This window comes from Dromiciops gliroides, chromosome 3 (genome assembly GCF_019393635.1).
Source record: "Dromiciops gliroides isolate mDroGli1 chromosome 3, mDroGli1.pri, whole genome shotgun sequence".
Lineage (NCBI taxonomy): Eukaryota > Metazoa > Chordata > Mammalia > Microbiotheria > Microbiotheriidae > Dromiciops > Dromiciops gliroides.
This window is the reverse complement of record NC_057863.1, coordinates 634,576,642-634,591,469: the sequence shown is the minus strand read 5'-3', so window position 1 is coordinate 634,591,469 and position 14,828 is coordinate 634,576,642.

Below are 14,828 nucleotides of genomic sequence, written 5' to 3'. Positions count from 1 at the left end.
TTGACACTTGCTGGCTGTGTGACCCTGGGCAAGTCACTTAACCCCCATTGCCCTGCAAAAAAAACCCCCAAAAAACAAAAAAAAACCCAAATCTGGACTCAGACACTTCCTCACTGTGTGACCCTGGGTGAGTCACTTCACCTCTATTTGCCTCAGTTTCTTCATCTGTAAAATGAGGAGGTTGGACTAGAGGGGTCCCTAGCTGGTCCCATCCAGCTCTAAATCTATAAGCCTATAAAAAGGGATGTCATCAAGCACCGACAGCCCAGTGTTTATTCAAGACGCAGGCCACCAGGAAATCACACCTTCCTGCCAAGAACACAGCCCTTCATTTTCAGCTGCCACTCTCTCGTTCAGCCATTCCCCATTCCTGGAATGCCCATCTCGCCCCTGCTGACCTCCTAACCTTCCGGCAGAGCCCAACTCACACGTTGTCTTCTCCAGGGAATCAAAGGGTCTCCAGAGGATCTCCAGAGGATCTCCAAGGGATCAGGGGATCTCCAGGGGATCAGGGGATCTTGGCTTTGGAGCTGGAAGGGACCTCAGCCTCAGCCTCCAACTAGTCCAACCCCCTTCATTTCACAGATAAGGAAACTAAGGCCCAAACTCAGGGTTAGGTGAAGGGACTCTTTGCAAAGTCACCCCACCTCCCCATTCCGCCGCCCTCCTGCCTCCAGCCTTTAATGACCAACCTCCCGTCCCGTCCCGTCCCTTCCCTCTCCAGTCCATCCTCTGTTCAGTCACTAAAGTGATTTTCTGAAAGCACAGAACCAACCACATCACCCCCTCCTCAATAAACCTCCCTGGCTCCTATGGCCTCTAAGAGCAAATACCTAATGCTCTCGTTGGCATTCAGAGCCCTTCACAGCCTGGCCCCCTCCTCCTCCCTCTCCAGTCTTCTTACACCTTCACTTCCCATCACATACTCTCTGATCCAGGGACTGTGGGGATGTTCCACAAGACCCTCCATCTCTCCCCTCGAGCATCATCAGACTGTCCCCCATGCCGGGCATGCTCTCCCTCCTCTGCTCTGCCTACTGACCTCCCCAGCTTCCTTGAAGTCCCAACCAAAATCCCACCTTCTATGGGAAGCCTTCCCCAACCCCTAGTTATTCCAGTGCCTTCCCTTCATGAATTATTTCCTATCTGTCCTGTATACAGTTTGCTTTTTTATGTATGCATAGATAGATACAGATATACACAGATAGACAGTTGGTAGTCTCTTCCATTAAATTGGGAGCTGCTTGAGGGCAGGGATCATCCTTTGCTTGGCCTGGAGTCAGGAAGTCCTGAGTTCAAATCTGGCCTCAGATACTTGACCCTCACTAGCTGTGTGACCCTGGGCAAGTCACTTAACCCCAACTGCCTCACTCAAAAAAAAAAGAAAGAAAGAAAAGAAAAGAAAACTGAGATAGAGGTGAAGCGACTTGCCCAGGGTCCCGCAGCTAGTGAGTATCAAGTGTCAAGTGCCTGAGGCAGGATTTGAACTCAGGTCCTCCTGAATCCAGGGCTGGTGCTTTATCCACTGTGCCACCTAGCTGCCCCCTCAGTTTCCTTAACTGTAAAATGGAGATAATAACAGTACCTACCCCTGTCAGGGTCATTGTGAGAATCAAATGAGATCAAATTTGTAAAGCACTGGAAAATCTCAAAGTGCTGCACGAGTGCCAGTCATCATCACCCAACACTTTATGTTGCTCCTGTCGGATGCATTTATCATGTAACAGTGTTTATCTTAGTTGTCCCTTCTTGTTATCTTGCCCCTTCTAATAGACTATCATCTGGAGCGCAGGGAGCAAGTGATAACTGAATCTCTCCCAGTACCGCAGGATGTAAACCACAGGGACTTAACAAATGCTTGTTGGATTCTCTTTCTCAGGAGCCCTTATATATTCAGCTTCATCTCTCCTTGTGAAAAGATGGGCTCGACCCACCCCAACCTAACTGGAGGTATTCCAAGCATCGGGGAATAGAGAGAGAGGAGCATCTGGGGGAAAGAGGAAAGCCCCAGCGTTCCTGGAGAGGAGGGAGAAGGGGAGGGAGAGGAAGAGGAAGAACATGGTCTAGCAGATACATCTTCCTTCCCCAGTCCCACTTTCAGCAGTATCTCATATCAACAGATGGCATAGCCCTCTGTGAATGGGGTCATCCAGGCACATACCTCCGCTCATAGCCGACACACCACATCTGCCGGCCACAGCCCTGCTTCCATACTTTGACCATTCGCGTGAAGGCCTGGACACAAGGTTGCCGGTGGCCCACAATGGTCAGCTCCCTTACAGCACACACATTGGGCCTGGTAGAGAGAGGGAGAAGAATATGTTTAGCTTGCTTGACAAAACCCATCACAGTACAGTAGAAATGGAAAAAGTTAGAATGGGAAGGGGCCTTAGGGACATCCAGTTCAAAGGCCTTCAGTTGCCAAGGAAGGAAAGTTATGCCCAGAAGAGAGGATTTGCCCGAGGTGCCCTGGGTAATAAGGGCCAGCAATGTCCTCAAACAGTCACTTGACTTCATTCAAAGGTCTTTCAGTGCAATGAAGTACTTAAAAATGAAGGTGTTTTGAAAAATCTATCCCAGGTGGACTTGAATGAACTTAAGAGGGAAGAGAACAGAAGCAGGAGAACAATGAACGCAATGACTACAACACTGTAAAGGAAAACATTTTTTAAAAATGTAAGAACTCAGGGGGCAGCTAGATGGCCCAGTGGATAGAGCACTGGCCCTGGATTCAGGAGGACCTGAGTTCAAATCCAGCCTCAGACACTTGACATGTACTAGCTGTGTAACTCTAGGCAAGTCACTTAACCCCAATTGCCTCACACACAAAAAAACAAACAAACAAAAAACAAATGTTGAGGGGGGCAGCTAGGTGGCACAATAGATAAAGCACCAGCCCTGGATTCAGGAGGACCTGAATTCAAATTCGACCTCAGACACTTGATACTTACTAGCTGTGACCCTGGGAAAGTCACTTAACCTTCATTGCCCCTCAAAAATAAAAGTTGAAAACTCTCTCTACATGTAACTGGGAAATAATAAAATACTTTTATGATTAAAAAAAGAAAATTAATCTTGAAGGCTATCTTTACACATAACTGGAAAAAATAAAATACTAATAAGATTTTTTTAAACAAGTCTAGTTTAAAAAAAAGATTTAAGAACTCTAATGCAATGACCAATCAAGATCCTAAAAGGCTGAGAATGAATCTCCTACCTCTTGACAGAAGGGGAGGATGACACTGACAGTATGAGACATACATTTTCAGAAATGACCAATATGTGGATTTGTTTTCCTCAACTAGACCAACGTGGCAGAATGGAAAGAAAGTCAATGCAGTCAACAAACTTTTATTCAATTCTCAGCTCTGCTACTGGCTAATTGTACAACAAGGGAAAAATAAGTCAACAGATCAACAACCCCCAAAGAGGCATCAAAAGAAGAAATTTCCTAAAGTAAAGGAGAAATAGCTAAATTTGAAAACATTAAGCCTTCAAAGCTAATAAGCTGTATGTACAACCTACGGCGAGTCATCATTTCTTTAGAATTTGGTTTCCTCATTTGTAAAAAAAAAAAAAAATAGGGTTTACAGTAGATTACAGTTATCCCTTCCACATCTCAGGGCTTAAGGACGAGGTGCCCCCTTGATCTAAAAAAAATCCACTTAAAAACTTTTGGCCCTCCCTTCAAACCAGAAAAGTGTGAATTATTATGGTATTAAAAGATAAAATACATTGATATTATACAATACTATATACATTTTTACGCATTTCTGAGTTTCTAAATTTTTTCTGTTTTGTCTGCCAGCCTTCACATGCTGTCTGCAGCCTCCTCAAAACTCCCCCAGAATTCCCATTTAATTTCTTACACCAATCAACCATTTATAGAAACCACAATAGGGAAAGTCACAATGTAGAAGGGATCACTGTATCCCTAAAGTTGTTTCCAGCTTGAAATCTATGACCTCATGAAGGAAAAATGGGAGGACATTTGGCAGGACCTAGCTCCAACACCTCCTCTCACAGGATCACAGAGCTATAAGGGGTCTCCTGAGCCTTCTCACCTAACCCTTACCTGAAATGGATTCCAATAATAATAATCATGATGAATATATAAATAGCTAGCACTTATAAAACACTTTAAGGTTCGCAAAATGCTTTACATGTTCTCTCACTTTGATCCTCACAGGAACCCTGGTGAGGTAGGTGCTATTATCATCATCATTTATCATTTCCAATAAGGAAACAGATTTATTTCATAGTGTTTCGTTTGTGGCTTCTAGGACCCTCTCTCTTAATGTATGTAAGCATAAATGTGCTGCTTAGAATTGAATAACTACAAAGGCCTTCCTTTTTCCAGGGAATGCAAATAAACTGATTTTGCTCCCTAGAAAATACAGGCGTACTCAGATTTAGACATAGCTATATTCATAATCAAGGCCTTTCCTTCAGAGGGTTTTTGCCTATTGGAAATTTATTCACCCTTCCCCAACAGAAAATGCGTCAGCATTCTTAATGTAGGAATCCCAAGGGGAAAGACATAATCACTTTCCATCAGAGGCCTTTGATCCTGGATAGAGAGAACAACCCAAGGCCATCCTTCTAATACTAGATGAGCAATTCAGAGTCAGAAATTCCTGAGAAAATTCATGCCCATATTAATTGGCTACCTCTATGGTTTCCATTGCTTCTGGCTCTCACCCCCGAAACTGGCCGAAACCTCCCCTTGCATCCCCAAGTATAACTTCTTGGATAGTGTTGTTTGGGCCCAAATGCCCCACCACAAATGGTATTATAGATAAGACTCCCCACATTCCCCTTGCCAGCTACCCTTGAGTAAATGAGAGAACATTCTAATCCCACATTCTCATGTCCCTCAACCAATTACTGTACTGAAAGATCCCAAAACAGATTTGAAAACAGAGGTAATAGATAACATCTGGTTCTTCACCAATTAGCATCCTAGAAAAAGCGGGAAGGAGGGGTACAGGTGGGGGACATCTCTATAGTAGGTCAGAGATAGGACTTTTCCTATACAAAAAGGAAAGATGAGAAGCCACCTTGGAGGCAGCTCTCCCCACCCCCAGTCGGGACACATATCTAGGGGATCATGGCACCCCACCCCACCCCACCCCTGTCTTAGCCAGCTGTAAAGATATCCTCTACCAAGCCTCTTTGGGATGTGTAAGTCTTGTGCACAGTCTTTCTCCTGCTCCCCTTCTCTGGTGTTTATCAATCCACAAGCTTTTGTAATGTACCAGACATGTGCTAAAACCCCAGAGACACAAAGACAAAAGTTAATCAGTTCCTGCCCTCAAGGAACTTACATTAGAATCAGGGAGACAACATAATATGGATCAAATGGATATGAGGGAGTCTCAGGAGGACTTGGCCAGGTAATGTTATGCCCCGACAGCCAGTGTATTTAAAATAACCTAACGTAGCTTTGAAAGTATCATGTGACATCGATGTTTGTTTAAATAAAAAAAAAAATCAGGGGCCAGCTAGGTGGCTCAGTGGATAAAGCACTGGCCATGGATTCAAGAGGACCTGAGTTCAAATCCGGCCTCAAACACTTGACACGTACTAGCTGTGTGACCCTGGGCAAGTCTCTTAACCCTCATTGCCCAATGCAAAAAAAAAAAAAAACAAAAGAAAAAAAAAGTCAGGTCTTTTCCATGATAGTTGGATAAAAAAATAAGAGTGGAATGAGTACAGCCCTCATCTTTTGCCTTATACTTCCCAAAGAAACCCTTCATTGAACAAAGAAAAAGTTACACAAAACACCAACCAATACAATGACCAAATCTGGTGATGTATGCAATATTCTGCTCCCATAGGCCTCCGCCTCTTGGCTCTACCTCCCCCCTCCCCTACCCCAGACAGCTCTGTCAGGCTCCTGCAAGATGCTTATACATCTGAAGTCTTCATTTCCAAAACTCTCTATGACCCTTTTCAATTTTTGAACTACTGGCTTGAGCAAGTTGGGCACCCTATCTAGCCAAGTGATTTGGGAAATGCAAATAAGTCAGCAGCCCAGACAGAAGAAAACTCTACAAAGCCATCAATAACCCACAGGGGATGGAAACAGCGGAGCTTATACCAAGACACTGTAGCTAATTAACTGGGAGATTAAAATACTTTCACTTCCAAATTGAAAATAAATAATAAAATGTAGACTTCTTCCAAGCATCCAGAGGCCCCCAAGTTGGGAGTTTTGGACATAAAGCTTAGTCTCCATTGCTGTGAACTCCCTTACTACAGCCCCTTCCCACAGACTCAGTGATTCTTCACTTCCGAAGCCACTGATCCCAAGCCATCGAGAAGACTCATGTGGGGTACGGTACGATGGGGGCAGAATGGCACCTACATCCTCACATTTGGTCCCTGTGTTGGTAATTTCGGTTTAACTCTTTCTCTTTTTTCAGTCAAGGGATCCATGGCTAGAGGAAGGGGATGATAGGAAGCTAGCTAAGTTTATCCAAGGAAATGATCAGCCCTATTCTGGTTGATTTCAGATTCCTTCTCTTCCATTTTACTTCTGGCTACCAACCAAAAGGACAGCTCAGAGCTTCTTCCAAACTGGAAAACCCAACACAGGTCTATGGAAGAGCCAGAGTAGGATCTCTCAACATGACCTCTCGGTGTGGCCTTCACTGGCCCTTAACTCACCCACCATTGTCTCATGACAGCCACAACTGCAACAGGGCCTTGGCCACAGGAGAGAGGTCCTCATGAACATATTGGGGGGAACCTCTCTCCCTACCTCACACCTTGATGTTCAGCTGCTCTTGTAACTTCCAATGATGTGGAGAACTACCAAGCCTTGCTATCTGCCCTATACCTGAATCTTCCTTTGAGTCCCAGTCAGGTGATAGACTTGATAGAAGGCTTGACCAGGAGTCATTCAGACCTGAGTTCAAATCCAGATTCAGGCAGTTACTGTGTGACCTTGGGAAAGTCACTTAGCTTTTGCTTACCTCTGTTTTGTCAATTGTAAAAAGGGGATGATAATAGCACCTGCCTCCCAGGTTGTTGTGAGGATCAAATGAGAAAATATTTTTTAAAAGCTTAATACATGGTGGATATGTAATGAATGCTTATTTTCTACCTTCCTAATGTGTTTTCTCCCTCAGTTAGAGTGTGAGCTCCTTGAGAATAGGGACTGCCAGAGCAGAGTTACGATGGCAGAGTAGAGGAAGCCCTCCACTGAGCTCTCGCAACATTCCCCTCCAAACAACTTTAAAAGGATGCCTCAAATCAAATTGTAGAGCAACAGAGCCAACAAAAGTCTGGATGAGACACTCTTCCAGCCCAAGACAGAAGAGATTTGTGACAGGGGGAGGAGGCTGGAAAGAGCCTACATGAATGCAACCCCCCAAAAATGAATTAGACATAAATCCAACAAGAATTCCTGGAAGACCTAAAAATGATTTTCATATCAAGTCACAGTAATAGAGGAAAAATTAGGCAAAGAAATGAGAATGAGGGAAGATAAATATGAAAAGACAACAGCTTGGTAAAAGAAGCACAAAAAGATACTGAAGAAAATAACATCTTAAAAAATCAGATTGTCCAAATGGAAAAAGCAACATAAAAGCTGACTGAATAAAATAAGTCCTTAAAAATTAGAGTGTGTGTGGGGGGGAGAGACAGCTAGGTGGCATAGTGGATAAAGGACTGGCCCTGGATTCAGGAGGTCCTGAGTTCAAATCAGGCCTCAGACACTTGACACTTACTAGCTGTGTGACCCTGGGCAAATCACTTAACTCTCATTGTCCCCCCCACACACAAAAAATTAGAATTGGGCTAGTGGAAGCTAATGACTCCATGGAACAACAAGAAACCAAAAAAAGCAAAGTCCAAAAATGAATAGAAAAATAGAAAAAAAGTGAAATCTCTCTTCAGTAAAAGAAGTGACATGGAAAACAGATCAAAGAGATAATTTAAGAATTTTTGGACTACTTAAAAGCCATGATCAAAGAAAGAGCCAGGACATCATATTTCAAGAAATAATAAAGGAAAAACTACCCCAATATCCTAGAACCAGAGAGCAAAATAGAAATTGAAAGAATCCACCAATCACCACCTGAAAGAGATCCCAAAAGGAGAGTAGGCTCTGTCTCAATTTTTCTTTTTGTGTCTCTAATACTGAGCACAGAGCTTGGCACATAGTGCTTTCAAATGTTTTTTCATGTATTCAGTGTCACATAAATCAAGAGAAGAGACATCATCCATGAGTGGGGTGGTCAGGAGTGTTTTGAAAGTTGAAGAAATATCAAGGAAGATAGGGATTGAGACACTGGACTAGACAGTTAAAAGATCACTGGTTACCTTGAGAAAAGTCAGTCAAACATTTACTAAGTACTTACTATATGTCAGGCACTCTGCTAAGTATTGGGGATACAAAGGAAAGCAAAAGACAGTCTCTGCTCTCCAGGAGCTCACAATCTAGTTGGGGAGAAAATATACAAACAAGTAAAATTGGAAATAATTAAAGGCACCAGAAATAAGAGAGATCGGGAAAGGTTTTCTGTAGAAAGATTGTGAAGGAAGCCAGGGGGGGGGGGGAAGGAGGCAGAGATGAAGAGGGAGATCATCCCAGTCTGGGGAGTGAAAATGCCCAGAGTCAGGAGCTGAAGTTTCTCCTTGGAGGAATAGCACCAATGCCAGTGTTGGTGGATGGGGGTTGGGGGGAAGGATTAAAAGGACAGGAAAGGGCTGGGGGAGGGGAAGAGGCTTAAAAGGAAGTAGTTCACATAGTATTTCTTTTGTTTTTGGTGCTGTTTTTCTCCTTTGAGGTAATTCCTTTTTGATCTGATTCTTCCCTTATAACATGACTAATGCAGAAATGTTTAATGTTATTGTACATATATAACCTATATCAGATTACTTGCTGTCTTGGGGAGGGGGGAGGGAGGGAAAAAATTTGAAACTAGTAATCTTATAAAAACAAATGTTATGGGGCAGCTAGGTGGCACAGTGGATAGAGCACTGGCCCTGGATTCAGGAGGACCTGAGTTCAAATCCGGCCTCAGACCCTTGACACTTACTAGCTGTGTGACCCTGGGCAAGTCACTTAACCCCAATTGCCTCAGCAAAAAAACAAAAACAAAAACAAATGTTGAAAACTATCTCTACATGTAACTGGAAAATAATAAAATACTTTCATAATTAAAAAAAAAGAAAAAGTAGTTCAGTAGCTGAGGAGGATCAAAAGCCAGATTGTAAAATGTTGGGACATGAGCAGTCAAATGAGAAAATGGAGGCAATGAATACAGATAACACTAAAAAGAATTAGAACTCCAGTCTTATGGGGAGTTAATGACCCCATTCGTAATCTGGTAAAGCCTATGGACCCCTTGTCAGAATAATGTTTTAAATGCATATAATAAATGCATAGGATTATAAAATAAACCTAAACAAAATAAAATAAATTATATTGAAATATAATTATTAAAAATTAAGTTCATGGACCCCAAGATTAAAGACCCCAAAATAGAAGAAGAGATATGGAACAATAGTTTGAAGGCCAAGTAACAAGTTTTTTTAATAAGGATGGTGGAGACTGAAGCATGTTTGCAGAAAGTGAGGAAGGAGGCAGGAGATGGGGAAAGATGGAAGATAAGACAGATCTGGAATGATCAAAGGCCTAACCTCTTAGAGGAGACAGGAGGCGGGTGGGATCAAGGGTACACAAAGAGGAGCTGACCTTGGATAAAAGAGGTCACTTCATCCTCAACAATTGCAAATCTGCTCCAAGAGATTCTGGCAGAATAGCACAGGGTAGGGGGCAAAATGGTATATGCTTTTAGACAAGAAAAGGCAAGAGTCAGAGATCCGATTCATGGATCCTTTCCTTCCTCAAAGGACCTGGACTTTTGAAGTTTGAAGATTCCAGATTAATTTTCATATGCATATAGATGCATATTACATGTATTTCATTTGAGGGGTCTTATTCTTTTTTTTTTTAAGTGAGGCAATTGGGGTTAAGTGACTTGCCCAGGGTCACACAGCTAGTAAGTGTCAAGTATCCGAGGCTGGATTTGAACTCATGTCCTCCTGAATCCAGGGCAGGTACTTTATCCACTGAGCCACCTAGCTGTCCCTTGAGAGGTCTTATTCTGAACTTGATAAACAATAGCAAATAGAAGGATTTCCATCTTCTAGATTTGATTCCAAAGTACCTCCCCATTTTCCAGTAATCCAATGGGAAGAAGTTTTCTATGTCCTTCTCCTCTACTAATGACAGACATTTGAATTCCTGTAGTGCTTCATCATCTACAAAGCCCTTTCCTCACCAGTGAGCCGAGTACCTAGCACTGGCATCGTCATTTTAAACCTGAAAAAATCCAGCCTCAGAAAAGCGAAATAACTGGCCTGAGGTCACATGGTTCCTAAATGCCATAGGCAGGATTCAAACCCAAGCCTTCTGAATCTCAAGGTTAAGGTTCTTTCCATTAAGAGGACCATTCCTCTGAACTTCTCCCAAATTTCAATGCAGCTCTCTATTCCTTGTTTGTTTGGTTTTGGTTTTGGGGGTTTTTTGCGGGACAATGAGGGTTAATTGACTTGCCCAAGGTCACACAGCTAGTAAGGGTCAAGTGTCTGAGGCCAGATTTGAACTCAGGTCCTTCCTGAATCCAGGGCCGGTGCTTTATCCACTGCACCACCTAGCTGCCCTGCAGCTCTGTATTCCACACCCCTTGCCAAGTTTGGTGGATGTTGTAAATTTTTTTTTGCTTTATAGAGCTTTTAAAGGTTTGCAAAATGCTGTACAGACATCCCATTTTCCCCTCCAATAATTATCATGCTCATTTTTCAGATGGGGAAACTGAGGCAGACATGGGTTTAAGTGGCTTGCCCAAGGTTTCATGGCTAGTGAGTGTACTAGGTTGGTCTTGAATTCAGGTCTTCCTGACTCCAGGTTTAGAGTTCTGTCCACTGAGCCACCTAACTACTACTTTTATTGTGGAAAGAAATCCCTTCCTGGGGCTCAGAATGATGGCTGGAAGAATTCAGAGAGTTTGGAGCTTGTCTTCTGGAAAGGCTGCCGCAAGGAGGAGGCGGGTTACACTTGTTCTCTTCAGCTGCAGAGGGCAATTTAGGAACAACATGGGGAAGCTGCCAAGAAGCTAATTGAGGCCTGACGTTAAGAAAAACTTCCTAATAACCACAGCTGTCCCAAAGTAGAAGGAGCTGCCTCAGTAGGTGGTGAGGCATCATGGTCCTCTCCTCCGAGGTGTTCAAGCAGAGGCTGAATGATCACTTGTGTGTGGGAGTGGGAATGGGGGTGGAGGTGGGGAACATTTTTTCAAGCACAAGATGGATTTGATGGGGACTGAGGATGTTCTGAGGCACCTGACCCTGGAGTCAGGAAAACGTGAAGTTGGGGCCTGCCTGTGTCTGGGATCTTCTGCATTTTCAAACATGATTCTAAGAAAGGGTCTATATGCCTCCCCACACCAGCAAAGGAGTGAAGAACCCCAGTCCTGGAGCACAAAGTATAGTCCGTCTCCTTGGGGTCCAGCACACAGCAGTGGTGGCTGTGATTGGCTGAGCAAACAGTCAAGGTGGCTAGTGTTTCTCCAAGGTTCTGGGTGCGAATTCAGAATTAGTTGTAGGAGCTAATCTGTATGAGGCAGCCAAGTACGGCAGATGCCATGTTAGATTTGGAGAAAAGGACATGAGAATTTGAATCCTGCTTCAGACAGCTCCTGGCAGGGTCACCCTGGGTAAGTTATTTCCCCTCTTTTAGCCTCCCTTTCCATGTCTGTAATATGAGGATAATGGGGTAAAATGGGGGATAATAGCACCTGTGGGAGGAGAAATAGTGTTGTGAGGTACGAATAAGAGATAGTGTGTGTAATGGGCTTTATAAATCTTCTTTTAAATAGTTTTGAGTTCCAATTTTTATCCCTCCTTCCCCTCCTCCCTCCCTGAGGCAGTAAGCAATCAAATATGGATTATACATGTGTGATTATGTAAAGCATTGCCATATTTGTCATTTTGTACAATAAAACTTGAATAAAAGAAAAAATGAAAGAAAGTGAAAAATAGCATGCTACAGTCTGTGTTCAGTCAATATCAGTTCTTTCTTTGGAGGTGGATAGTATGGTTCATCATTAGTGCTTTGGGATTGTCTTGGATCATTGTATTGCTGAGAACAGTTAAGTCATTCACAGTTCTCCATCAAACAATATTGCTCTCTGTGCCCAATGTTCTCTTGGTTCTGCTCACTTCACTATCTATCAGTTCACACAAGTCTTTCCAGGCCTTTCTGAAATCATCCTGCTTGTCTTTTCTTACAGCACAATAATATTCCATCACCATCGTATACCACAGCTTGTTTAGCCATTCCCCAATTGATGGGCATTCCCTTGATTTCCAATTCTTAGAGCTTTAAAAATCTTAAAGCACTATATAAATGTTAACTGTTATTATTGCTTATCATTGGATGAATGGCAGCACTACATAAATGCAAGATGAACTTGGAGTTGGAAGGAATCTCATAGGCTATGGAGTCAGAATCGCACATTTTATAGATGGGGAAACTGAGGCACAGACAGGTTAAGTTACAGGAGTTCAGGAGATAGGAGTTAAGTCCTAGCCAAAGTCACATAGTTAGCACGAGTCTGAGGTTGGAGGTGACCTGTTTAGGGAGGTCAGTGTTTCCCTTTTTGAGCATGAAGTTCTGAGAAGCACCCGGCATCTAAAAATAAGATCACAAATGGGAACTTGGGAAAGCCCCTGAATTCTGCACACACACCCTACTCTCCCTCCACTGGTCACAGCAGGAGGAGAAACAAACATGAGCCTTCTCTTTGCCTCCAGTGACTGTGGAGGATACTCTGTGCAGTTACCACTCAAGGCTTGATAAGTTTCCTCTAGATCTCAGAACCAATTTACGAGCCAACCCCGGAATTCAGCAACTGGAGATATCTTTAACTTTCACAGAAAAAAATCAAAAGGAAAAAATGTTTTAAATTATCAGGAAAGCATGAGTCCTCCCCCCCCCCCCCCGGACAAAACTGCAATCAGGGCCACTGCCCGTCTGCAGAAATAGTTCATAGGATTCTCTCAACAGCCCAGAGACAAAGCAGAGCTTTCCATCCATCAGTTCCTGGGGTGCTCTCTGCCCTCATTTCCACTTTGGTGGATCCTGAGCGGCCTTCAAGGAGCCCTGGCCTACCTGAAGCTTTTCGTGACACCCCCAGTCGTTAGTGCTCTCCCTTCCTTAACTCAAATTATTTTAGTTTGTTGTTCATTCATTAGGTCACGTCCGATCTTCATGAGCCCATGGCTCATGGCACAGGAGGCTTTTCTACCCTCCACTATCTCCCCAAATCTGCCCAAGGTCATATTCATTACTTCCACTACACTATCCGTCACATCCTCTGCCGACCCCTTCTCCTTTTGCCTTGGATCTTTCCCAATATCAGAGTCTCGTCTTCTCGTTTATGTGGTCAAATGATTTAAGTTTCAGCATTTGACCATCCAATGAGTAGTCTGAATTAATTTCTTTAAGTATCTTATATATTTTGTAATTACTTAGCTATGAGCTCATCATCCCCCCATTCCCACCCTCAGTAGAATTCAAGCTCCCCGAGGACAGAGCCTGTTTATTCTTCTCTTCTTTGTATCTACCTTGCCTAGTAGTACATGGCAGGCTCTCACTAAATCCTCCTGGGATTGGATTGAATTTGTATTTTTCCCCACGGGGAATACTTCTTGCTGATCCTAACAAAGGAAGCCCACTTTCTTTCTGTGAGTGTTTGGGAGAAGAATGAACCAACTGAGCAGAAACCCAGAGCCAAGAGAACTGGAAAAGACCCAAAACCAAATTTGATTCCATTAAGCCTCCCTTAGTCCCAGTATTCTTGTTGGACATAGAACATGTCCTAAAACTTGAAAGCTGCAAGGGGCCCTGGATGTGACCTAGAACTCCCAAACGGCCCATGGAAACTTGGAGGGCTCCAGAAAGGGCCGTGGGTGTGTTATGTCCTTCATCTTCCCCTAGGATGATGCTTCAGTTCTCCCTGAAGCCCTTCCTCTTTCTTCCTGCCCTATTGCCTCAGAACCTAGTGTTACAGTCAACGTCGTGGTCACTTAATTGGCTCTAGGCTCCATAGCTCAACTCCCCTCCCCAGCTTCTGATGAGGTTCAGCCAGGGAAGAGCTGAATGAATTGGGGCCGAGCAAAGTCAGCAGAACCAGGGAAAATGAAATTAAACAATGACCACCATAACGTAAAGAGAACATTGAAAGACTCCCCAACTCTGAACAATGAGATGACTAAGAACTCTAGAGGATGGACTATTTCCCTCCTCTTGGTAGAAAGATGCCTGCTAGGGGCAGCTAGGTGGCTCAGTGGATAGAGCACCGGCCCTGGAGTCAGGAGTACCTGAGTTCAAATCCGGCCTCAGACACTTAACACTTACTAGCTGTGTGACCTTGGGCAAGTCACTTAACTCCAATTGCCTCACTAAAAAGAAAAAAGAAAAAAAGAAAGATGCCTGCTAATAAGCTAGTAAAGGGGCAATGGGGTATTGGAAGAAAGGGGATGATATTTAGAACCTAAGAACTTGGTTCTGAATTCTTTCAAATTCATCTAACCATCCAATGATAGTAACTTCCCCTCAATGGGCTATATCTTCCCATGTAAAATGAAAATGTCAGACTTGCTTGTGAAGTGGATTTAAGCGAGACAGCACTGCGCAAGCTGTCAGCCTCACTCTCTCTTCCTGAATCATCAAAGTCCAGCGGCAGGAAAAAAGTCAAGATGACTGGCAATGGCAAGGGATGCAGAGGATGGCCTTGGTGTCTCCA